Raw genomic sequence first — 25127 nt, 5'->3', positions numbered from 1 at the left:
ATAAGCCATGTTTTAAGGCTTTTTATAAATAAAGCTAGTGAGTTTGCAGCTCTGATGTCCATAGGAAGCATATTCCATAGTTTTGTCGTGCCGTAGCCAATGCTTCGGACTCCCCAACTAGATGTGCGAATCCTATGAACCATCATAAGCCTGGCGCCAGTAGAGCATAACTGTCTGACAGGATGATACCAGGAGAAGATGCTTTTCCAAAATACCGGTCCCGTGTTATTTAAGGCCCTGTAGGCTAAACATAATGTCTTAGGGACCGATTCACAGAACTAACGTAAGACAAAATCCTAAACTTACTACCATTTTGGTATTCACAGAAGGCACTTACCCATTTCGGTAATCACAGAAGTTAGGAGTCCTAATTTTAGGACTCCTAAATGCCTTCTGTGAATACCAAAAGTCTTAAAGTAAGGATTTTTCTCAGTTTAGGAGTAAGAAACTTAGGACTCCAAACTTTAGGACTCCTAAACTGAGAAAAACCCTAACTTTAAGACTTTTGGTATTCACAGAAGGCATTTAGGAGTCCTAAAGTTAGGACTCCTAACTTCTGTGATTACCAAAATGAGTAAGTGCCTTCTGTGAATACCAAAATGAGTAAGGGCCATTTGTATCAAGCAAAATTGCGATCACAAATGCCGAAATTCGCAGAATGTTGGCGTTTGCAATCGCAATTTTGCTTAGTGGTATGTATGAGGCAAATCTGCATGCAAAATAAGGAATCGCAAAATTTGTGATTCCTTATTTTGCGATTGCATTTAAGGAATCGCACATTTTGCGATTCCTTAAATGCAATGTAAAAATCGCAAATTATCACCAACTTCAAGTTGGTGGTAATTTGCTATTTCTTTGAAAAATGCACTTTTTTCCGTTTTTCAAAGTGCAATGTGAAGCACACCCATGGGTATTTCAGGGGTGCAACAGGGTGTCATTTTGACTCCCTTGCACCCTTGAAATTGCATTCTCAGTTTGCGATACTCTAATTGCTAATCGCAAATTGAGAATGTCTTCCCATTCATTCCCATAGGAATGAAAGGGGAGGTATTCCTTAATTGCGAATCAAAATTTGAGATTCACAATTAAGGAATATGTAGGATTCGCAAAATTTATTGAAATTCTACATACATAGCATTTTGTGATTCTCAAATAGCGATTCGCAAAAAATCACTATTTGAGAATCGTAAATGAGGAAATGGTAATAAGTTTAGGATTTTGTCTTAAGTTAGTTCTGTGAATCGGGCCCATCAACTTGATACGTTGTGCAACAAGAAGCCAGTGAAGTTTCCGGATTTCTTTAGAGACTGATTTGTGCTCTGGCAGATTTAATAGGAGCCTTGCAGCTGCATTTTGCACTATCTGCAGTTTTTTCTGATGCTGCTTCTGAATATTCAGTTAAAGGCTGCTACAATAATCTAACTTTGATAATACCAGTGCAGTTACAACTGTCCTCCTGGAATCGAAGGGGATATAACCGCTTCAGCGCGGCGCAGATTCCTGCGCTGTGCTGAACGTTCCATTGGGCTTATGGAACCATAACGGAACGGTTCCGTCATGAGCACAGCTCAACCGACGCTCATGACGGAACCGTTCCGTCATGAGCATGGAAGGGGATAAGGAAGAACCTTCTTCAATTTCCTAATTAAATAGATGGCGGCCAAAACATTAGCATTTGTTTGCTGAGAGAAAGTTAGCTTGTTGTCAACCAGGACCCCAATATTGTTTGCCTTTTATACAGGTTTTGGTAACTCTCCAATCTCGGCAGGCCACCAAAGGCCATTCCATCTTGGCTGGAGATTACAAAAGATCACTATTTCGGCTTTGTCCGAATTAAGTTTGAGACAATGCTTGCCCATCCAACTGCTAATTTCCATCATGCTGTTTTGAAACTTCAGTGCTGGGGGAGCTTGATCTTTATGTGCAGCTACCACGATCTGTGTGTCGTCGGCATACAATGTTAAATTGAAACCGAAATGTTGGATTAGGGGAGCCAATTCTGACACATAGATGTTAAACGGGGATGGGCTAAGCGATGAACCTTGTGGGACCCCACAAAGAAGCACATAACTGGTCCAGGGTCTCTGTCTGTGTTCTTTGCTTCAAAAAAGACGATAGTAAGGACAGAGCCAAACCCTTAACCCCTAGTTCTTCCAAACCCAGTAGCAGTATGTTATGGTCAACTGTATCAAAAGCCTCCGACAGATCAAGGAGGATCAGGCCAGCAGCACCTCTTTTATCCATCACTGTCCTAATCTCCTCAGAGGCCTTGATCAAGGCAGTCTCTGTACTATGCCCTGGGTGAAAGCCAAATTGGGAGGAATAAAGTAGTTAATTTTCTTGGATGAATTGCGTTAACTGATTATTCATGATTTTCTCCACTAACTTCGCTTGATGTGGCAGCCTGGCAATAGGACGATAGTTGCTTGTGTTTGATGCGTCCCAATTCCATTTTTTTATTAATGGAAGGATAGCTGCATTCTTCCAAAGAGCAGGGAAAATACCAGAGGTGAACATATTATTAAATATTTCAGTAAGGATGGGAATCACCTCCTTGGCTATATCTCTCAAAACTGCTAGGGTAAAGGGCCCAGAGGGGATCCAGTTTTAATTTCCTTGGTTAGTTTTTCCACTAGCTCACTAGATGCCTGGGAGAAATTCTGAAAGATATTCTTTCCGAGCTCAGAGCTCGAAGACTCCTTGGTTGGCTCGTGTGTGAGGGCAGCTTCAAAGGAGTCATAGATGTCATTGACTTTATTCCTAAATGCGCTAGCGATGTTATCACAGAAACGATGATTACTCTTTGTGGATTTTTTCTTAGCCAAGGAAGTGAGTTTCTCTACCTGTGTCTGTAATGGCTTGTGTCATGGGTGCATTTTATCACCAATTTTCTTTAGCCTGTATTTGGCCAATGTATCCAGTGCATTAAAGAGCACTAAACTCCTTTACAACAAAAAATCGGCCCAATTCAAATACCATGTTTAATGTTTGCCACTGACATAGACATTTTATATGACACACCAAGGAGCCTGCTAAAGAAACTTGATGAATTAAGTAGGTACTGTAAGACAAGTTCTTTGAAAATAAACATTAAAAAAACTTAAGCATTTGGGAAGAGATGTCAAATTATGCTTGCTTTTTAGATAATGCAAAAGTAATTCCATTTACGGGGGTGCTTTCATTTGCGCATGTTTTAAAATCAAATTTACGCAAGTCTTCCTTTAGCATTTTATGATTCAGAAATACTTTACATGGAAGAAATAGTATATTAGGCCCAGTAGTATGTGAATGTCTAAACATAATCCCCAACTCCGGGTTCAGGAAAACGTAATGGGTTTGCTATTGTATGTCATAAATATTTGGATATGCAAATTCTTGCCCAGGATGTTGATTGCGAAAGGTAGATGGGTTTCAGTTTCCTTACTCATTAATACAATTCCCTTGACTATTGTTAATCTTTATGTGCCTACTAATCCAGATAGATCCTTTTGGCCATGGGTATTGTCTAAATTGGTGACTTACACTGATGATTATTTGATAGTTGGTGGTGGTTGTAGCATGGTTTTTAATCCCATTATAGATAGACACTCTAAAACTAAATGTATGTCTTCACAAGTGTATTCCAAGTTTAAATCAACAATATCCCAATGATCTCCTGTTGATGCTTGGAGATTATGCATTCCAACGCTTCAAGAATATACTTTCTTTTCCCTTGTTCATTTTTCCCAACCTCAGATAGATTATATGTTTATTTCTGATACTCTTACTCAACATGTTATTAATTCTGATATTGGGTCCATAGTAATTATAGATCATGCATCAGTCATTTTGGATTTAGATCTCCTCCATCTATTCAGGAAACTAGACGATGGAGATTTTACAATTCCCTTCTTTTAGAGCCGCAGTTCACACACGCTTTTGAACCATTTCCTACTACAACAAGCACATCCTTAATTCCCCCAAAAATTATTTCAGATCTAAAGTGGGGAACGCCAAGAATAGACCCCGTAAACTTTTTGAACTGGTCAAACACCAATCCAACAAACTGGCTAAAACACCGAAAGAATCCCCCAAATCTCAAATTTCGTCAGAGGAATTCTCCTCTTTCTTTGCGGATAAAATCACAGCTTTAGGAACTAAACTCAGTACCGCCTCCTACTAACAACCCCTTCCAGACCTGCCCCCTTTCACCGCTCCACCCACTATGGCCTCTCCTAAAAACCAAGCCCGTTTGTCTGACTTCCAATATTATGATGAAGACTCCATCTCTAAAATCCTCTCTACCCTAAAACCTAACAATCACTTTAATGACCCTCTACCTTCCAACTGCCTCACTGCTGCCTCCCAATTCATTGCTCCTTGCTGGACTACAATAATAAATGCCTCTCTTCAACAGGGTTCGATTCCGGACACCTTGAAAGCCGGCCAAGTCCTCCAAACTTTAAAAAAACAACACTGGATCCATCCTCCCCCGACAATTTCAGACCCATCTCCAATATCCCGCTACTAGCCAAAGTACTTGAGAAATGTGTTCAGCAACAACTAAGTCAGCACATCAGTAACTTCCACCTACTTGATGACTTCCAATCTGGGTTCAGACCGGGGCATAGCACTGAAACCACTATGCTCCACATAGTGAATGATGCCCTCTAAGCCCTAGACCAAGGCAAAACCTGCCTGCTAATCCTCTTAGACCTTACCTCCGCATTTGACACAGTCAATCATGATAAACTTCTTGAATGCCTCAATCTCAGGATGGGTCTGGAAGGTGTGGTCCTAGATTGGTTCACGTCCTTCCTCCATAATCGATCACAGAAATTCCTCATTAACGGCAACCTATCAGCTCCCTCTACGGTGACGGTTGGAGACCCCCAAGGCTCAACCCTGTCCCTCACCCTCTTTAATCTTTACTTAGAGCCACTCACTGAAGTCCTTCGTACGGCCAACATTTCCTACCTTATGTACGCGGATGATACATTATTATCTCTTCGCTGGAGGAGATCCTCTCCCTGAACGGGACCTTGAAACTAACTGTCCAGTGGGTAGCCGCTAACCAACTAAAACTCAATGCAAAGAAAACTGAATTTCTCCTAATCTCCCCTTCTAAAGCCAACCCTGAGATTCAGACGTGGATCAAGGCCATCACAGCCCTAGACTGCCTGCCGACCATTGTGGACTCTGCCAAATCCCTGGGCATAATCCTAGGCCGAACATGCGGGACCACATCAACTCAATGGCTAAAACAGCTAGATTCCACTTGCGCTATCTTTGGAAGCTGAAACCTTTCATTGAGGCTGCTGACTTAAAAATGGCAGTGCAAGCACTAGTCATCTCCAGACTGGAATATGGTTGCTCCACCCTCACTGGTCTACCCAAGATCTCCCTTGCACCATTAAAAGCTTGCATCAACGCGGCCGCCAGACTACTCAGCGGCACCAGGAAATTCGACCACATCTCTCCACATTTGAAAGCACTGAACTGGCTCCCCCTAGAGGCCAGAATTCAGCTGAAACTGGCATGCATCACACACAAGGCTCTTTACTCAAACTCCCCTGCTTATCTGACACAAAAACTAGCGGTACCTGGAGGAAGCAGGAATTCCCGGTCCACCAGAAACCTCTTACTCCAACCCGCCTTCTTCCAGAAAAAAGAACCTATAATAGGGCATTCACCAGGGCAGCTCATAGAATCTGGAACTCCTTTCCACCCACCATCAGAAGAATCCCCTCTCTTGCACTTTTCAAGAAGGAGGCCAAAGCCTTTCTCATGGGTAAATTCCTCGTCTAATGCCTCCCATGCCTGACCACAAGTCTGATGTTTCTAAGACTAGTACTTCTCCCTCAGACCACCAACTCTCCCCGCAGAGATTTTTTGGGTCCCTTATTTTTTCTTTTATTGGTTTATTATCTTACTCCTATTTTTTGCTGACTTTAAATATGATTGTAATCGTATTGTGTATCACCAGTATCACTATGTTCCCTACACCCGAACATTGCCATCCCCTTGTACAGTTTTCGTACGTATATTCTGCACCTAAACGTTGTTTGTACTCTTCTGTATATCTTGTAAAGCGCTCTGATACCCTCATGGGTCTAGTTCACGCTCTATAAAATACTAAAATAAATAAATAAATAAATAAAGGAAATAAATCTTCTGACCTTTCTCCTTAGATTATTTGTGATACTTTTAAAGCCATCTCTAGAGATTTTATTATTAATTTGGTATACCGGATGTGGAAATCTGCCTCTAATAATTTAAAAGTACTTACTTCTCATATGTAGCAACTAGAGCACTCTTTTTATAAATCTAACTCTAGATCTAACACTTTAGATGACATAGTAGCTGCTAAATTCGAATTCAATAACCTTCCTATGGAAACTGATAACTCTTATTTATTCAAATCTAATGCAAAATATTATGGGGGTCAAAATAAAGCAGGAAAGCTTCTCGCTAACTACCTTAAAATCAAAAAAGAATGTACTAAAATTGACTCTCTTTTAACGTCAAACAATCAGAGTATACATAAAAAGTAAGATATACTTTTGGAATGTACTCAATTTTTTCTGACTCTTTATACCCCGGAATATCATTCTGATCCCCAAGATCCTCTTCAATATTTATCGTCCATCCCTTCTCTTTCAAAACATAACATTGATTTTCAAATTCAGGATACTTCTAGTGCTCTTTGCTTCATTAAACGTGGTAAGGCTCCAGGCCCTGATGTTTTACCATTGAATTTTATTCATATTTTTCCTCATTTGTTCTACCTACATTACACCAACTTTTTCTTTATTTTATATCCTCTCGTGTATCGTGAGTTTTTTTTCAAGAGGCTTTAATGTGTCTTCTTCCCAAGGACAACAAGGACCAAAAATTATGTAAAAATTACAACGCAATTTCTCTAATAAATTTAGATTATAAAATGTTTGTGAAAATATTAGCTCTTCATTTGGATACACTATTATCTCAATTAATTGGTACGGAACAATGTGGGTTCATTAAAGTTAGGCATCTCTCAAATAATGCTAGATTATTTTTTAATGTTATTAGTAAATCTGAATCATATAATTCTCATTCAGCAGCTACCTCTTTAGATGCAGAAAAAGCATTTGACAGAGTTGGTTGGTCTTTTACCTTTTCTACGCTTTTCTGGTTCAGTTCTAAATTTATTAACAATGTTTTTTTTTATTCTTCCCCTAAGTCCTTTATTTTAATCAATGGCCTTATATCTCCATTTTTGTCTCTTTATAGAGGTGTCCGACAAGGCTCCCTGCTTTCTCCTTTATTGTTTATTTTTGCCTTAGAACCCTTTTTAATGAAGATTCAATCAAATCCACAAATTACAGGCTTTGCTTATGGAGACAACCAGCTCAAAATGTCTGTTTATGCTGATGATATTTTCCTTGTTATCTCTCATCCACAGATGACTTTACTTGCTTTTTTATTAGAAATAGACAACTTTGCATCTGTCTCAGGCTATAATTTCAAAGCGGATAAGTGTGAAATTCTTCCCCTAAATAGTTTATGTTTTCATGCAGATATCATTTTTTCCACTTTTCATTGGAATCCAGATAAGATTAAATATCTTGGGTTGTGGTTCACTGTTACTGTTAAAGATACAATAGCTTTAAACTTGAAAGCACTGCACACAGTTTTATTTTCATTTACTTCTCTTTGGAATCCTTTATTTTTATTTTGGTGGGGTCACCTAGATACTATAAAGACAATGCTAGTTTGTATAATATTATTGTATCTTTGTTTTATTTATTTTTTATAAAACTTACAGATGTACATCACAACATCACTTTAGAATGACAAGCAAGTATCATTTATATTCTTTGAGTTTTCAGCTACTAACCGCTTCCAAGGAGGCAGTTCTCTTTGGATCCCACTCTCAAGTAACTTGTTCATCATCTGGCAGTTCCTGTCCCGCTATATGTCGCACTCCTCATATAACTTACTAGCAGCCCGCCCCAGCGTTGCCCGGGGCAGAAGGGGGCTGGGGGCAGCATTTTGGGCTTGTGTGCACTCATGTCTCCCGCCCGTCCCTCGGTGCGCACCCACGGCTCTTGGCTGCTTCACTTACCTCAACCGCCGCGCCTCCCCGCGCTGCTGATTTTACCGCTCCACTGCTCCTCCGCTTCTCGCTGCTCCTCACCGCTTGACCGCCGCTCGCCGCTCCTCCCCGCGCTCATGTTCTCCGCTCTTCCTGTTGCTCCTGAACGCCGCTCCTCCCCGCGCTCCCGATGTCATCACGCAGACGTCACGGCCGGCGCTACTTGCAAGGCACTACTTTATTTTTATTTCTAAATTTTTTAAACAACGTATATTTTTTCTTTTTATATAGCCTATGTCCTTCTGCTTGCCCTGAGGTTTTCAAATATGTCTTGGGTGTTTGGTTTGGTGGTGTACTTTTTTAGTTTACCTGGCTCAAAGGACACAGTTCTCTCTTTATAATAGTAGTATAGATTACACTTAACATTTCAATTCAACAGGTCCCTCTATATTCCACCCACTTAGCCAATACTTCCCCCCATTTCAGATGGCATCCCCAACTTTGATAAATGACCTTCTCTGCAGCACTACACCAGTCACAGTTTTTTTCTCAGTCTGTGATCTTTGGAGGGACTGATGACCCCCATTTCCTTGCTATTTTTCTCTTTGCTATAACCATTGCTAATAACAGCCACTGCTTGATGTATTTTGATCATTTGGTATCCCCATTCACACACAGGATAAGCCATCTTATTGATCACTTGTGTAACTAATATTATTTTATCGTTTAAACATGCCTATTAATATTCCCCATTCTCAATACAAAAAGATGTATTCCATTTTATCTAATTTCTTATGGAATAATAAAAACCCAAAATGTTGCTCCACAAACTTAAAAGACCAAAACATTCGGGAGGAGTTAATTTTCTGGATTGCCATACCCATCACTTACCCGTTTGCCTTAAACAAACTTCTTTTTTAGTACAGAATAATAATACTGTTCTTTCTCCCTTATGTACTGATCTAGAGAAATCCTTTTTCCATCACTTTATCTCTTATGGAATGTTTATCTTTTACTTTTAGGCCCTCCTCTCTATTTCTTCCAATTTTTAAAAACACATATATAGATATAGATATATATTCTTTCACCAATTTTTATTTCTTATATAACTCCTAAAGATCAGTTTTTGCAGTCGTCAATTTGGTACAATACTTCTATTAAAATACATTTTTGAAGAAATGGACGGTGCACAAAATAACGAGATCCAAAGAACTTCCAATGTCTCCAAAAATTAAGTCCTTTATTTTTTCAATCTTTAAAAAGCCTCAGCCAACGTGTTTCGTTACATTGGAACGTCGTAAGGGCTGAAATAGGCATAGATAAAAACACACTAAATATACAAACAGACACAACTAATATATAATACATACTACATAAATATGAATACATTTATATACACAATTTTAATAAACACACAATTAGACTTCAGGAAAAAGATCAAAAGAATACAATCTTTACCCAATGTGTAATAGGACTAAAAAGAAAATAGCACTGGAACAAATGACAAGAAATTATTCTAATTTATCGCACAAATCAATTTGATATCAAATTTGATCAAAATGAGGGGTATACAACACAGAAACAGGGGAATAACGCCAGGCTAACGGACAATGTCACATAAACAGAGTTAAACCATGTCAAACATCTCTGTTATATTTAGACATCAACAAACTAGTCCGAACACAGCAGTGCACTGATTTGTCTCTAATAGGTCACCGGAGAGAGAATAAGGAGTACTAAATAACAGGAAGAAGGTAAAGAGTAAAGGGCAAAAGAAGAGAAAAAGGGGGGAAATGGTGAGATGGACAAAACAAAGGAGAACAGTGCAGCTTAACCATCTGTAATCCTGTGTGACCAAATTAATGGACTCTACAGGACAAAAACTCTCAATAATAACCAAAATAAAAGTGATAATGGAAAAGGAAATGGAAAATATCCATATGCAGAGAATCGCCCTACAGTTGCAGACCAACGACGCCCCAATCAACCCAAGCTGACCAAATATTTCACCTCGGTGATCTCTTGGGGTTTAGGGAAAGAGGTCCCAGATCGGATTTTGCAAACGTGTTTCTGGTCTCGTTCTAAACAGAATGAATATATCATTTATTCCACTAGAAGAATGGGGGTCACAACGTCAAAAATAGCATGTATCCCCATACAATTAATAACAAAATTAAGATGCCATTGGGTCCCAGATCGGATTTTGCAAACGTATTTCTGGTCTTGTTCTAAACAGAGTAAATATATCATTATTCCACTAGAAGGATGGGGGTCACAATCTCAAGAATAGCATATATCTCCATAAGTTTAATACCAAAATCAAGATGCCATTCGGGATACCTCCTATCCTAAACATAGAGGCAAAAGGAGAGTTTAAATCTGCGAAACTCCCATAACATGAACAAAAAAAAAATATATACATAAAGGTGTAGGGCTCAATTCGCAAAAACAGTGACCTAAATATCATGGTTACCCAATTTAAATGAGGACCATTCATAAGGACCCCCTTAAGTGTGGCGAAATTCCCATGAGGGTAGATCTCATCTATTAAGCAGTCTTCCATACAAATGAAGGCAGTATTCCTTATCTTGAGATCACGGGTCAATGGCAGATCTAGTGATGCCTATATGTAGAAAAGTTTTATATATTAAAAAATAAAAAGTGTCACATCAACAAGACAGTATAATTACGCATTAAAACATAGCTATATGAGAGAATCCCATTACCACATATGGTACTGGGAGTACCAGTCATAATTTTGCAAGGTGAGCTATCTGTATAATCTAGTTCGCCGGAGTATGTATGGTGGTGTTTGTCACTCCCCCATTTAAAAGAGAGGAAAGCAGATTAAGGAGAAGTTGAGTCTCACCTCTTCAGCGGTCTTTCTATAAAAAGACGGGGAAGATTATATCCAAACAATCAGCAGACATCCTGGGGGACCAGAATCCTGGCACACATGCCTGCATAAAATATTATGAAAACCAATAATATAGTAACATATATCGGAGTAATACCCCTAATAAAAACGAAAGCATTAGACCACCATTATTAGAGCAAATACAAACACAAACCTACCTCTTGTGTTCAAATATGAACTAAAGAGGTGTTGTGGTTCGAGTTCGACTTCAGACAGTCAAAAAAGCTGTTATGTCTAGTTCAGCCCATAACCCTAGTAGCTCAAAACATAAGAAAAAATAGAACCTATAAGCCTGAAGCACCATGACACTTCTGATCCACATTAGATCTAAATAAAGCCGTACACGAGCTTACCTCGGAGGGCAATATTAACCCTAAATCAAAAAATCGAAATGGTAGCAGCAATGAAAAACTGCAGTCCGGCAATCGGCAATGGAGCATATATAACCCTTAGTCGCAGTCAGCTGGACGACCCACCAGTCGAGTGGCCGTTCATCCTAGGAAAGAGAGCGGAGCATATATGTGATCATATGCGTAAACGAGGTTGATAATGCAAGGCTATATTATTATTAATTTAATGTGAGCAACCCACAGAGTTTAAAACCCCTACTATCGAATTTAAAAAATCCGAATCAATTACGTAACATGTGCAAGTATAATTTGAATACCATAGAACACACTACAACGTAATGGGTATATGTAAAGTGATAGACAGTTCGCCACATATAAGCAAAACCTAAAAAAAGTCATCACCGTAGAGATAAAGCATAATGGCCCACATCACTAATACATGCTGATCTGAAGCAAAAAGTGATCCTCCCCACATACCTTATCGTCAAGATGCCAGCCTGAGGGAACTCGAAACGCACGCCATGCGGATCTCGGGTCTAAAGTAGCTAGGATGGATCTCAGCATGCACTGCTTCCCTCCTGTGTGCGTTCCAAGCCCAGTATGACTAACACATAGTCAGGTGGGCGCCATATTGCAGTGTTTCACACATAATACGATTACATGGTTGGATGCCGTAGGAATACCCAACACGTATGGGTATTAAGATTTAGTGAAAGAAAATAAAAATTAATAGATAATAAGAGAAATTCCGCCACAAAAAGATTAATACAAATATTATTGTTCGGGGGTACCTAAGAATAACTAACTGTCTGGGTAAACAGTAATCGTTGAACCGTGAGAAAGGCAAAAAAATTAGAGAAACTGCATACCACAGTCTCTTAAGGTTCGAACGGTCGACCAACGAGATACTACCCGCAGAGTCCCACATGCAAAATCCTACAACGTTCAAACTTTGTGGAAGGCCCGATGTCATTGGCCATTCCGATTACAATGCTGTGCATACCAGTACGGGAACACAGAGGATAACATATCCAAGACGAGTGGCTATTTCAGGTAAATTATGACTGGTAAAAGTACAAGCAGAAAACAAGTATCCACAACCAGAGACAAACATACCATCTTTAGTACCCCATATTTACACCTGGATATACAACGGTCGGTCTTACTACATAGATAGTACAATATCACTGAGAATTTGTAGGAACAGGAAATACTCAAATGGCCATTGCAAAAACTAATAATAATACTCCATTTAGTACTAGACGTCAAATGATTACTAACTCCAAAAAAAAGAATAGAGAAGAGTGTAGATTATATCCCTAGCCAAAGGCAGAGAAAAAAGGAAATAGAGAAGGGGAAAAGGTTTTGGAGGGAAAATCCTCAGAGCTTATGTAGAAGCCACATATAAACCAGACATTATTAAGTGAGTCACAAAATTATTATTACATCCGATGGAAGTTATATAATTTCATTGGTAATGCTGAGCCCAGCATATAAGAAATTACATCCTGATATATCTAGAGGAAATAGTGCATTTCCTCATCAGTGTTATGTCCCAAACAAGTCGCTCTCAACTGACATATCCATCTTGACTCCTTCTGTCGTAATAATAATTCCATATTGCCACCTCTTGTTGGCACAGGGACATGATCAATAGCATGAAACCAAAAAGAGGAATCATTTGGGTATTCTTTCACATAGTGGTTAGTTATTGGATACCTAGAATCCTTGGTTTTAATTGCACGTCGATGTTCTTGTATTCTTGTTTTCAAGCTTCGAATTGTACTGCCTATGTAAATAGTTCCACATCTGCACCCTAGGACATAGACCACATATGTAGTGTTACAGTTCAGAAAGTGGCCAATCACATACTTCTTACTGGTATTGTAACGGAAGTCTACAGTCTTATGCTTACCTAGCGGGCAGACATTACACATCCCGCAAGTGAAAAAAACCTTCCGTTTTGTAGGCAACCAGGTCTGTGGTGCTCTCTGAGTCGCCACATAGCTAGGGCATAGAATATTTTTCAAAGCCCTACCCCTCCTTTATGTGATTGATGGTTTATTTACAATTGATTCTTTTCGGCCTGAGATTTCAGTCAGAAGGTGCCAGTGGTTACGAAAGATATTGAAGATGGCAACACTGTGTGATGTGTACTGGGTTATAAACCTTGCCTTAGAATTGTTCATCCCTGGCAGGTTTCTCCTGTAATGTGCCATTCCTTGTTATATTGTTAATCCTGAATTCCGCTCTATCCAAAACCTCTTGTTTATATCCCCGTTTGGTGAATCTTCTACTGGTATCTCTGATATGAGTATTGAATGTTTCCTCCTCACTGCAGTTGCGTCATATTCTTACCATTTCACCAAAAGGGATATTATTTTTCACAGACCGGGGGTGTGCGATTGTCGCGTGAAGTACCGAATTACAAGATGTTTCTTTTCTAAAGAGAGTGCTGTGTATCCGGCCCTGCTTTGTATAGAACTGAATATCTAGGAAGTTGTTATGTTCCTTATGATACGTCATGGTAAATCTGACATTTTAGGTGTTTGCATTAGGGAGGTCACATATTGATCCAATTGCTCAACCGACCCAGACCACAGACAGATCACATTGTCAATGTACCTCCCCCAGTACACAATGTTATTGGTCCAGGGGGAGGCACCTCTGCCCCAACCTTGCTCCTTATCGAACCACCCCATAAAGAGGCAGTCGTACGAAGGAGCAAACTTGGAGCCCATCGCTGTACCATGTGTTTGTTGGAACCAGCGATTATCAAAGAGGAAAAAGTTGTTGGTGAGAATGATGTCAATCATGGAGATTATCATCTCATTGTAGTCATAGAATCCTGCATCATCTCTGTCCAGAAAGTATTGTACTGCCCTAATCCCATAATCCTTATCAATACAGGTATAGAGACTTTCCATGTCGAGAGTAACAAACATAAGTTCATCCGACCACTCAAAGTCCCTAAATTTTGTAAAGATATCCTTACTGTCCCTAACGTAAGATGGTAAGTTAGGGACATATTTCTGGAGTTTTAAGTCCACAAATTGAGACAGTTTTTCAGTGGGTGATCCCACCCCCGAAATTATTGGTCTACCCGATGGGAACAATCCTCCCTTGTGCACCTTCGGTAGCACATAATTACATGGAAAGGATGGACATTCAACCCACAGGAACTTGCACTCATCATCAGTAGGAAGACCTATTTCCCTCCACTCGGTCAACTTAGCATTTATCATCATTGTACTATTCGGAATGCAAGTGTTGGTAATTTCTCGATAATGGGCTTTATTGTTAAGTTGTCTGGCTATTTCCTGCATGTAGTCTGTGTGGTTCATGACAACAATATTTCCGCCCTTATCTGCTTCCCATATTACAATACTAATGTCATTGTTGAGTCTTTTGAGCGCCCGTTTTTCAGCCGCAGTGATATTATAGGTGTCTTTAGATGTACATTTTTGGGGAGTTTCTAGGTCATAGAGGACTTCAGCGACCTTATCATGAAAAATATCTATATTACGGTGATACGAGTGAGTGGGTGTGATCTTGGACTTAAGATGAAGTCCAGTGTTCACATTAGGATGTTGAGAGATGTCCAGATCTTTGAGTAACGTAGGGATATCTAGGTCCTCAACCTCATTGAGGGTCAATAAATAGTGTACATTACGTACCTCACCTATGGTGTGCGTCCCAGTACCCTCCCTGCCAGTGGTTCCCCCAGGATCATGTGGCCTGTTTGAAAAGTAATCCTTTAATTTGAGAACCCTGCCAAACTTGACAAGATCAATGTGTGCGTTCGCAAAGTTACCCTCCTAGGTGGGGCAGAAATTAAGACCTTTACTCAAAATGTTAACTTCATCAGCATCTAGAATTTTATTTGAGAGGTTGACAATCTTAAGGTCATTATTCACATTTTGACAAACCATAGTACCAACAGTGTCACATAAACTTGTTGTAGCTTTTTCTTCAGTTTCGTCCTCACATTCAATTTGTTTGCCGATATTCCTTTTGTATCTCCCTTTGGACCGCCTCCCCCCCTGCCAGTTTCCTCACTTTCTTCTCTATTGTCCCTTGTACTTTTTTGTTCACATCCTCTGCCCCCTGTATCCCATCAAATTTCTTGGAAAAGGTGTAAACCCTGCCATCTTTATAGTCTTTGTCATCTCTCTTTATTTTGCTTAATGTTTTGTTCTTAAGGTACAACTGATGGATTTCCATCACCTGCTTTAAGATAGCAAAACAATTCTATCAGATCTTTCTGTGGCATAGTATTGATCTCTTTTTCGAGACTCTCAATCTCTGCTTGTACTTTCTCTCCCTTCTCTGCAGCATGCCTGACTAGACTAATTTTGTTATTAAATGTATGGGGATACAAGCTATTTTTGATGTTGTGACCCCCATTCTTCTTGTGAAATAAATGATATATTCATTCTGTTTAGAGAGAGACCAGAAACACGTTTGCAAAATCCAATCTGGGACCTCTTTCCCTGAACCCCAAGAGATCACCGAGGTGAGATACTTGGTTGGCTTTGGTTGATTGAGGCTTCGTTGGTCTGCAAATGTAGGGCGATTCTCTGCATATGCATATTTTCCATATCCTTTTCCAGTATCACTTTTATTTTGGTTATTATTGAGAGTTTTTATCCTGTAGAGTCCATTAATTTGGCCACACAGGATTACAGATGGTTAAGCTGCACTGTTCTCCTTTGTTTTGTCCATCTCACCATTTCCCACCCTTTTTCTCTTTTTTTGCCCTTTACTCTTTACCTTCTTCCTATTATTTAGTACTCCTTATTCTCTCTCCTGTGACCTATTTGAGACTAATCAGTGCACTGCTGTGTTCGGACTAGTTTGTTGATGTCTGAATATAACAAGGATGATTGACATGGTTTAACTCTGTTTATGTGACATTGTCCGTTAGTCTGGCGTTATTTCCCTGTTTCTGTGTATAAACCCTTCATTTTTATTTTTATTTTTATGATATCAAATTTGATTTGTGTGATACATTAGAATAATTTCTTATCATTTGTTCCCGTGCTATTTTCTTTTTAGTCCTATTGCACATTGGCTAAAGATTGTATTCTGGTTATCTTTTTCCTGAAGTCTAGTTGTGTGTTTATTAACATTGTATATATAATTGTATTCATATTTATGTAGTATGTATTATATATTCGTTATGTCTGTTTGTATATTTAGTGTGTTTTTATCTATGCTTATTTCAGCCCTGACGAAGTTCCTTTTTTTTTGTGTTTTTTTTTATTTACAACTCGGAGGAGAAAAATACAAATTATTAATATAAAACAAGCGAGGGAGAGAATAAAAGAAGTAAAACAAAATAGCAGAATGAAAGTTAAAGAAGTTACAAAAGCATATTAATACAATACATACATGAAATAACAAATAGATATATAACATTGCAGGTACCGTACCCATAAAATCAAAAATTTTAAATAAAGATTCAGATAATAAAAGAACCTCAAATTGTATAACACATTTCATTAGAGAACGAGTACCTCTAAGCTTAGCCAAAGAAAACTCCATTGAATGGATATCGATAACCAGTGACCACCATTCCATGATGTGTGGAGGTTTGGGAGCAATCCAGGCACGAGGAACGATTAATTTAGCACATGATAGTGCAATCGTAACAACGGATTGTTGTGGAATAGATGCTGGATGGACATCAAGTAATACAGAAGATGCAGTGAGGGGGGGGAGTACCAGTTTTAATTTCAAAATATTATCCAAGGCTAACCGAAACTCAGATAACACTAGACAAGAAAACAGCATATGTTCTAAATCCGCAGCGATGAGACCACACTTTGGACATTTAGTTCGATCGCTGAATGTATTATTCGTAGACCACTTAGATATCCTTTCAGGTGTATAGTAAAGCATACAAGTGGTTTTAAATTGCTGCAGCCTTGAGCTTGAGGATTGAACTAAGTTATTGATGTTACGAAAAGATAAAGTGATCATAGTAGGAGTGATATTAAGCCCCAGCTTGGTACTCCATTTTTCTGCTAATTTGGTACAGTCACTGACCTTATAAGTAGTGAGACACCTATAGCCCAAACTAATTAAGGATTCATTCTTAAGCGAGTAGAAACAATCCCAGATATCAGAGTCCAATATTTCCCGTATTTTCATCTTATTATTAAAAAATATCATAAGTTTGCATACTTTTAAATCTCATTGAATCAGTATCTCTATATAAGATTTTAAGTGTCGCAAAACTCAAAAAACCGTGAGTACCATATAGATCCCCCAGCATCTTTATGCCATGAGCAAGCCAAATATTAGCATGCGCGTGTCGAATTAAAGGTTAGTTGGAATATTAGGATTAATTACAGCGCTAATTTTAACAGAGAATGTTCGCACGCCTTAGGCAATACCTAATTGGGTGGACTGCACTAATGGATCCCCCATTTCTTTCTTTCACCGTGCAGAGGAGACGCACTAGAAGATATTGAACGAGCCACTTATCCTTGAACTAGGGTAAGTGGAGAGCCTAATTTTTGCTTTGGGCTATGTAACCGGTTTGAATAGGTCATTAATTGATACGCCCACGTATGCCCCCATTGGAGTTAAAAGCATACTGCCTTTAAGATTCAGCAAAAGTCAAGTCTGGGTGCGCCCCCTCTGGGTCCCCAGAGGAGAGTCCTGAATCGCCAAACCACTATTCTTTTTTACCTAGATAAAGTACAAATCCATACCTGATGCCTTTTTAATTAATTCAACAGGCGACATTACTCCTTCCCGCACTCCCCCGTCCTGATGAAGACCCGCTCTGACCCGTGAATCGGGCTGTACAAGGGTCGAAACGTCAGCAAAACCCCTGGACCAACAGAAAGTATTCCACACAACCCGCCAACCACAGTGGCACAGAGGAATAACTCCAATTGAATACCATTTTGTCCAACATTCTGCCCCCCATTCTCTCACTTGTATATAAATCACTGGTCACAACTGCACGTTATATCACTGCACTCAATATCACAATCACCTTGTTCTGATGCGCTGTTTTGTAAGAGATACCGAATTTGTAATGTGTATATTGAAACAGGGTACTTATGAATGCAACTAAAAATTCATAAAATAATTTGTTTATACCCTACCTTGTATCTTGGATTTGCATTTGGCCCATACGGAGCAATTAACATTGCAACTTGAGAAATCATTGTGTGAATTTGATTTTGAAAGCTTGAATTACTCGTTTTTACCCGACAGAACTACTGTTTATATAAAATAGATTTAAGGATGGCCGTGAGGAGTTGGCTCTGGACCTTTTCGGGGCCGGCGGCTCAAAGGCTGTACCAAGCCAGGTTACCCCTCTCGAAACAAGTCTTAAGACTTTGTTCCTAAAGTTAGAACGGTTACACAAGCAGGAACTAAGTAGATGGTGGGACGGGGTGACATTAGAACAATATATAAAAAATGGCAAGATGCCACAAGGGTTGCGGATATTGATTTCTCCCATGTTTGAAGATCTTAACAACGATCTCTTGAAGTAGTGGGAATGCAGTTTGGAGGGGGCTTCTGTTACAATGATGCGAATATTAGTCAGACATGCTGCAGAGAAGGGAGAGAAATTACAAGCAGAGATTGAGAGTCTCGAAAAAGAGATCAATAATATGCCTCAGAAAGATCTGATAGAAAAAAATGTAAAGCAGGCGATGGAAAACCATCAGTTGTACCTTAAGAACAAACAATTAAGCAAAATAAAGAGAGATGACAAAGGCTATGAAGATGGCAGGGTTTACACCTTTGCCAAGAAATTTGATGGGATACAGGGGCAGAGGATATGAACAAAAAAAAGAACAAGGGACAATAGAGAAGAAAGTGAGGAATCTGGTTCCACTGCATCATTCCAGAGTAGCTCTGCCTCTAACATCACTGTACCAGATGTCCCTTTAGAGGAAGGGGCCTCTTCCTTTCAAAAAGAACTGGCCAAGCTCAGAATCAGCAACCGCCTTCAATAAAAAAGAGAGCTAACAAAACAAGGCGGGGGGAGGAGGTCCAAAGGGAGATACAAAAGGAATATCGGCAAACAAATTGAATGTGGGGACGAAACCGAAGAAATAGCCCCAACAAGTTTATGTGACACTGTTGGTACTATGGTTTGTCAAAATGTGAATAATGACCGTAAGATTGTCAACCTCTCAAATAAAATTCTAGATGCTCATGAAGTTAACATTTTGAGTAAAGGTCTTAATTTCTGCCCCACCCAGGAGAGTAACTTTGCGAATGCCCACATTGATCTTTGCAAGTTTGTCAGGGTTCTTAAATGAAAGGATTACTTTTCAAACAGGCCACATGATCCTGGGGGAACCACTGGCAGGCAGGGTACTGGTACGCACACCATAGGTGAGGTACGTAATGTACACTGTTTATTGACCCTCAATGGGGATGAGGACCTAGATATACCTAGGTTACTCAAAGATCTGGACATCTCTCAAGACCCTAATGTGAACACTGGACTTTATCCTAAGTCCAGGTTCCCACCCACTCACTCGTATCACCATAATATAGATATTTTTCATGATAAGGTCGCTAAAGACCTCTATGACCTAGAAACTCCGCAAAAAATTACATCTAAAGACGCCTATAATATCACTGCGGCTGAAAAACGGGCGCTCAAAAGACTCAACAATGACACTAGTATTGTAATAAGGGAAGCAGATAAGGGCGGAAAATTGTTGTCATGAACCACATAGACTACATGCAGGAAATAGCCAGACAACTAAACAATAAAGCCCATTATCGAGAAATTACCAACAATCCCATTCCGAATAGTACAATGATGATAAATCAGCTCGGCTGCTACTTGAGGTACTGAGACACTGCTCTGCGAAGGCCGCAGTGCGCTCCCTACATTGGCTGCCTATGCAGGAGAGGATCCAATTTAATGCTATGTGTATGACTCACAAGTCACCAACTAATAATTGCCTGGCTATCCTGCGCCCTCTGTTTTGCCATCATCAGTCTTCCAGAGTCCTTAGGTCTAACCTTCTTAATCTTCTGACCGTCCCGAGGGTTAAGAGATCACGAATGTGGGGCCGTCTGTTCTCTCTTCACCCAGCTAAATGCTGGAACCTACTTCCTGAGAACATTCGGCTCGAACCCAACCATCTCGTTTTTAGGAAACGATTGAAGACTCTTCTGTTTCGCTGAGTTGTGGTGTCTTGCCTTGGGTCTCAAAGCGCTGGGATGCCTTCGGGTAGCCATGCGCTATACCAAGTGTGTAATCATTCATTCATTCATAAATGCTAAGTTGACCAAGTGGAGGGAGATAGGTCTTCTTACTGATGATGAGTGCAAGTTCCTGTGGGTTGAATGTCCATCCTTTCCATGTATTTATGTGCTACCGAAGGTGCACAAGGGAGGACAGTTCCCACCGGGTAGACAAATAATTTTGGGGGTGGGTTCACCCACTGAAAAACTGTCTCAATTTGTGGACTTAAATCTCCAGAAATATGTCCCTAACTTACAATCTTACGTCAGGGACAGTAAGGATATCCTTACAAAATTTAGGGACTTTGAGTGGTCGGATGACCTTATGTTTGTTACTCTCGATGTGGAAAGTCTCTATACCTGTATAGATAAGGAATATGGGATTAGGGCAGGTCAATCATTTCTGGACAGAGATGATGCAGGACTCTATGACTACAATGAGATGATAGTCCCCATGATTGACATAATTCTCACCAACAACTTTTTCCTCTTTGATATTCGCTGGTCCCAGCAAACATATGGTACTGCGATGGGCTCCAAGTTTGCTCCGTCGTACGCCTGCCTCTTTATGGTGTGGTTCGATAAGGAGCATGCTTGAGGCAGAGTTGCCTCCCCCTGGACCAATAACATCGTGTACTGCGGTAGGTACATTGACGATGTGATCTGTCTGTGGTCTGGGTCGGTTGAGCAATTGGATCAATATGTGAACTTCCTTAATGCAAACACCTACAATGTCAGATTTACCATGACGTATCATAAGGAACATATTAACTTCCTAGATATTCAGTTCTATACAAAGCAGGGTCGGATACAAAGCACTCTTTAGAAAAGAAACATCTTGTAATTCGGTACTTCACGCGACAAGCGCACACCCCCGGTCTGTGAAAAATAATATCCCTTTTGGTGAAATGGTAAGAATATGACGCAACTGCAGTGAGGAGGAAACATTCAATACTCACATCAGGGATACCAGTAGGAGATTCACCAAACGGGGATATAAACAAGAGGTTTTAGATAGAGCGGAATTCAGGATTAACAATGTAACGAGGAATGATACATTACAGGAGAAACCTGCCAGGGATGGTAACAATTCTAAGGCAAGGTTTATAACCCAGTACTCATCACACAGTGGTGCCATCTTCAATATCTTTCGTAAACACTGGCACCTTCTGACTGAAATCTCAGGCCTAAAAGAATCAATTGAAAATAAACCATCAATCATATATAGGAGGGGTAGGGCTTTGAAAAATATTCTATGCCCTAGCTATGTGACGACTCCAAGAGCACCACAGACATGGTTGCCTACAAACCCAAAGGGTTTTTTCACTTGCGGGATGTGTAATGTCTGCCCGCTAGGTAAAAATAAGACTCTAGACTTCTGTTACAATAGGAGTAAGAAGTATGTGATTGGCCACTTTCTGAACTGTAACACTACGCATGTGGTCTACGTCCTAGGGTGCAGATGTGGAACTATTTATATAGGCAGTACAATTCAAAGCTTGAAAACAAGAATACAAGAACATCGATGTGCACTTAAAACCCAGGATACTAGTTATCCAATAACTGACCACTATGTGAAAGAACACCCAGATGATTCCTCTTTTTAGTTTAATGCTATTGATCATGTCCCTGTTGCAATAAGAGGTGGCAAAAGGTAATTATTATTATGACAGAAGGATTCAAGATGGACATGTCAGTTGAGAGCGACTAGTTTGGGACATAACACTGATAGGGAAATGCACTATCCTCTAGATATATCAGGATGAAATTTCTTATATGCTGGCCTCAGCATTACCAATGAGTTCATACAACTTCCATTGGATGTAATAAGAATTTTGTGACTCACTTAATATTGTCTGGTTTATATGTGGCTTCTACATAAGCTCTGAGGATTTTCCCAGAAAAACCCCTCCCCCTTCTCTTTTTCATTTTTCTCTGCCTTTGGCTAGGGATTTAATCTACACTCTTCTCTATTCTTTTTTTTTTTAGTTAGTAATCATTTGACTTCTAGTACTAAATGGAGTATGTATTATTAGTTTTTGCAATTGGCTATTGTACTATCTATGTAGTAAGACCGACCGCTGTATATCCAGGTGTAAATATGGGGGACTAAAGATAGTATGTTTCTCTCTGTTTGTGGATACTTGTTTTCTGCGTGTACTTTTACCAGTCATAAATTACCTGAAATAGCCACTCGTCTTGGATATGTTATCCTCTGTGTTCCCGTACTGGTATGCACAGCATTGTAATTGGAATGGCCAATGACATCGGGCCTTCCACAAAGTTTGAACGTTGTAGGATTTTGCGTGTGGGACTCTGCGGGTAGTATCTCATTGGTCGACCATTCAAATCTTTAGAGATTGTGGTACACAGTTTCTCTAATTTTTTTGCATTTCTCACGGTTCAACGATTACTGTTTACCCAGACAGTTTGTTATTCTTAGTACCCCCCGACCAATATTATTTTAAGTATTCTTTTTGTGGCGGAATTTCTCTTATTATTTATTAATTTTTATTTTCTTTCACTAAATCTTAATACCCATGCGTGTTGGGTATTCCTACGGCATCCAACCATGTAATCGTATTATATGTGAAACACTACAATATGGCGCCCACCTGACTATGTGTTAGTCAGACTGGGCTTGGAACGCACGCACGAGGGAAGCAGTGCATGCCGAGATCCATCCTAGCTACTTGAGACTCGAGATCGGCATGGCGCGCTTTTTGAGTTCCCACAGGTGGCGGCTGGCATCTTGACGACAAGGTATGTGGGGAGGATCCATTTTTGCTTCAGATCAGCATGTATTAGTGATGTGGGCACGGGGCCATTATGCTTTATCTCTACGGTGTTTACTTTTTTTATGTTTTGCTTATATGTGGTGAACTGTCTATCACTTTACATATACCCATTACTTTGTAGCGTGTTCTATGGTATTAAAATTATACTTGCACATGTTGCGTAATTGATTCTGATTTTTGATTTCGATAGTAGGGGTTTTAAACTCTGTCGGTTGCTCACTTTAAATTAATAATAATATAGCCGTGCATGATCAGCCTCGTTTATGCATATGATCACACATATGCCTTGCTTCGCCCTCTTTCCTAGGACAAACGGCCACTCGACTGGTGGTCGTCCAGCTGATTGCGACTAGGGGTTATATATGCTCCATTGCCCGTTGAGGACGGACGGCATTTTTTCAAGGCTGCCAGCATTTCGATTATTTGATTGAGGGTTATTATTGCCCTACGAGGTAAGCGTGTGAACGTATTTATTTAGATCTAATGTGGATCAGAAGTGTCATGGTGCTTCAGGCTAATAGGTTCTATTTTTTCTTTTGTTTTGAACTACTAGGGTTACGGGCTGAACTAGACATAACAGCTTATTGGACTGTCTGAAGTCGAACTCGAACCACAGCACCTCTTTAGTTCATATTTGAACACAAGAGGTAGGTTGATGTTTGTATTTTCTCTAATAATGGTGGTCCCATACTTTAGTTTTTATTAGGGGTATTACTCCGATGTATGTTGCTATATTATTGCGTTTTCATAATATTTTATGCAGGCAAGTGTGCCAGGATTCTAGTCCCCCAGGATGTCTGCTGATTGTTTGGATATAACCTTCCCCGTCTTTTTATAGAAAGACCGCTGAAGAGGTGAGACTCAACTTCTCCTTAATCTGCTTTCCTCTCTTTTAAATGGGGGAGTGACAAACTAGATTATACAGATAGCTCACCTTGCAAAGGTATGACCGGTACTCCCAGTACCATATGTTGTAATGGGAGTCACTCATATAGCTATGTTTTAATGTGTAATTATACTGTCTTGTTGATGTGCCACTTTTTATTTTTGAATATATAAAACTTTTCCACATATAGGCATCACTAGATCTGCCATTGACCCGTGATCTCACGATAAGGAATACTGGCTTCATTTGTATGGAATGCTGCTTAATAGGTGAATCCTACCCTCATGGGAATTTCGCCACACTTAAGGGGGTCCTTATGAATGGTCCTCTTTTAAATTGGGTACCCATGATATTTAGGTCACTGTTTTTGCAAGTTAAGCCTTACACCTTTAGGTATTAAAAGAAATGTTCATGTTATGGGAGTTTCGCAGATTTAGACTCCTTTTGCCTCCATGTTTAGGATAGGAGGTATCTCGAATGGCATCTTGATTTTGGTATTAAACTTATGGGGACATATGCTATTCTTGACGTTGTGACCCCCATCCTTCTAGTGGAATAATTGATATATTTACTCTGTTTGGAACGAGACCAGAAATACGTTTGCAAAATCCGATTTGGGACCCAATGGCATCTTAATTTTGTTATTAAATGTATGGGTATACATGCTATTTTTGACGTGGTGACCCCCATTCTTCTAGTGGAATAAATGATATATTCATTCTGTTTAGAACAAGACCAGAAACACGTTTGCAAAATCCGATCTGGGACCTCTTTCCCTGAACCCCAAGAGATCATCAAGGTGAGATACTTGGTCGGCTTTGGTTGATTGATGCTTCGTTGGTCTGCAACTGTAGGGCGATTCTCTGCATATGGATTTTTT

Source organism: Lissotriton helveticus, chromosome 3_1 (genome assembly GCF_964261635.1).
Source record: "Lissotriton helveticus chromosome 3_1, aLisHel1.1, whole genome shotgun sequence".
Classification (NCBI taxonomy): domain Eukaryota; kingdom Metazoa; phylum Chordata; class Amphibia; order Caudata; family Salamandridae; genus Lissotriton; species Lissotriton helveticus.
Note: the sequence above shows the minus strand (reverse complement) of the source record.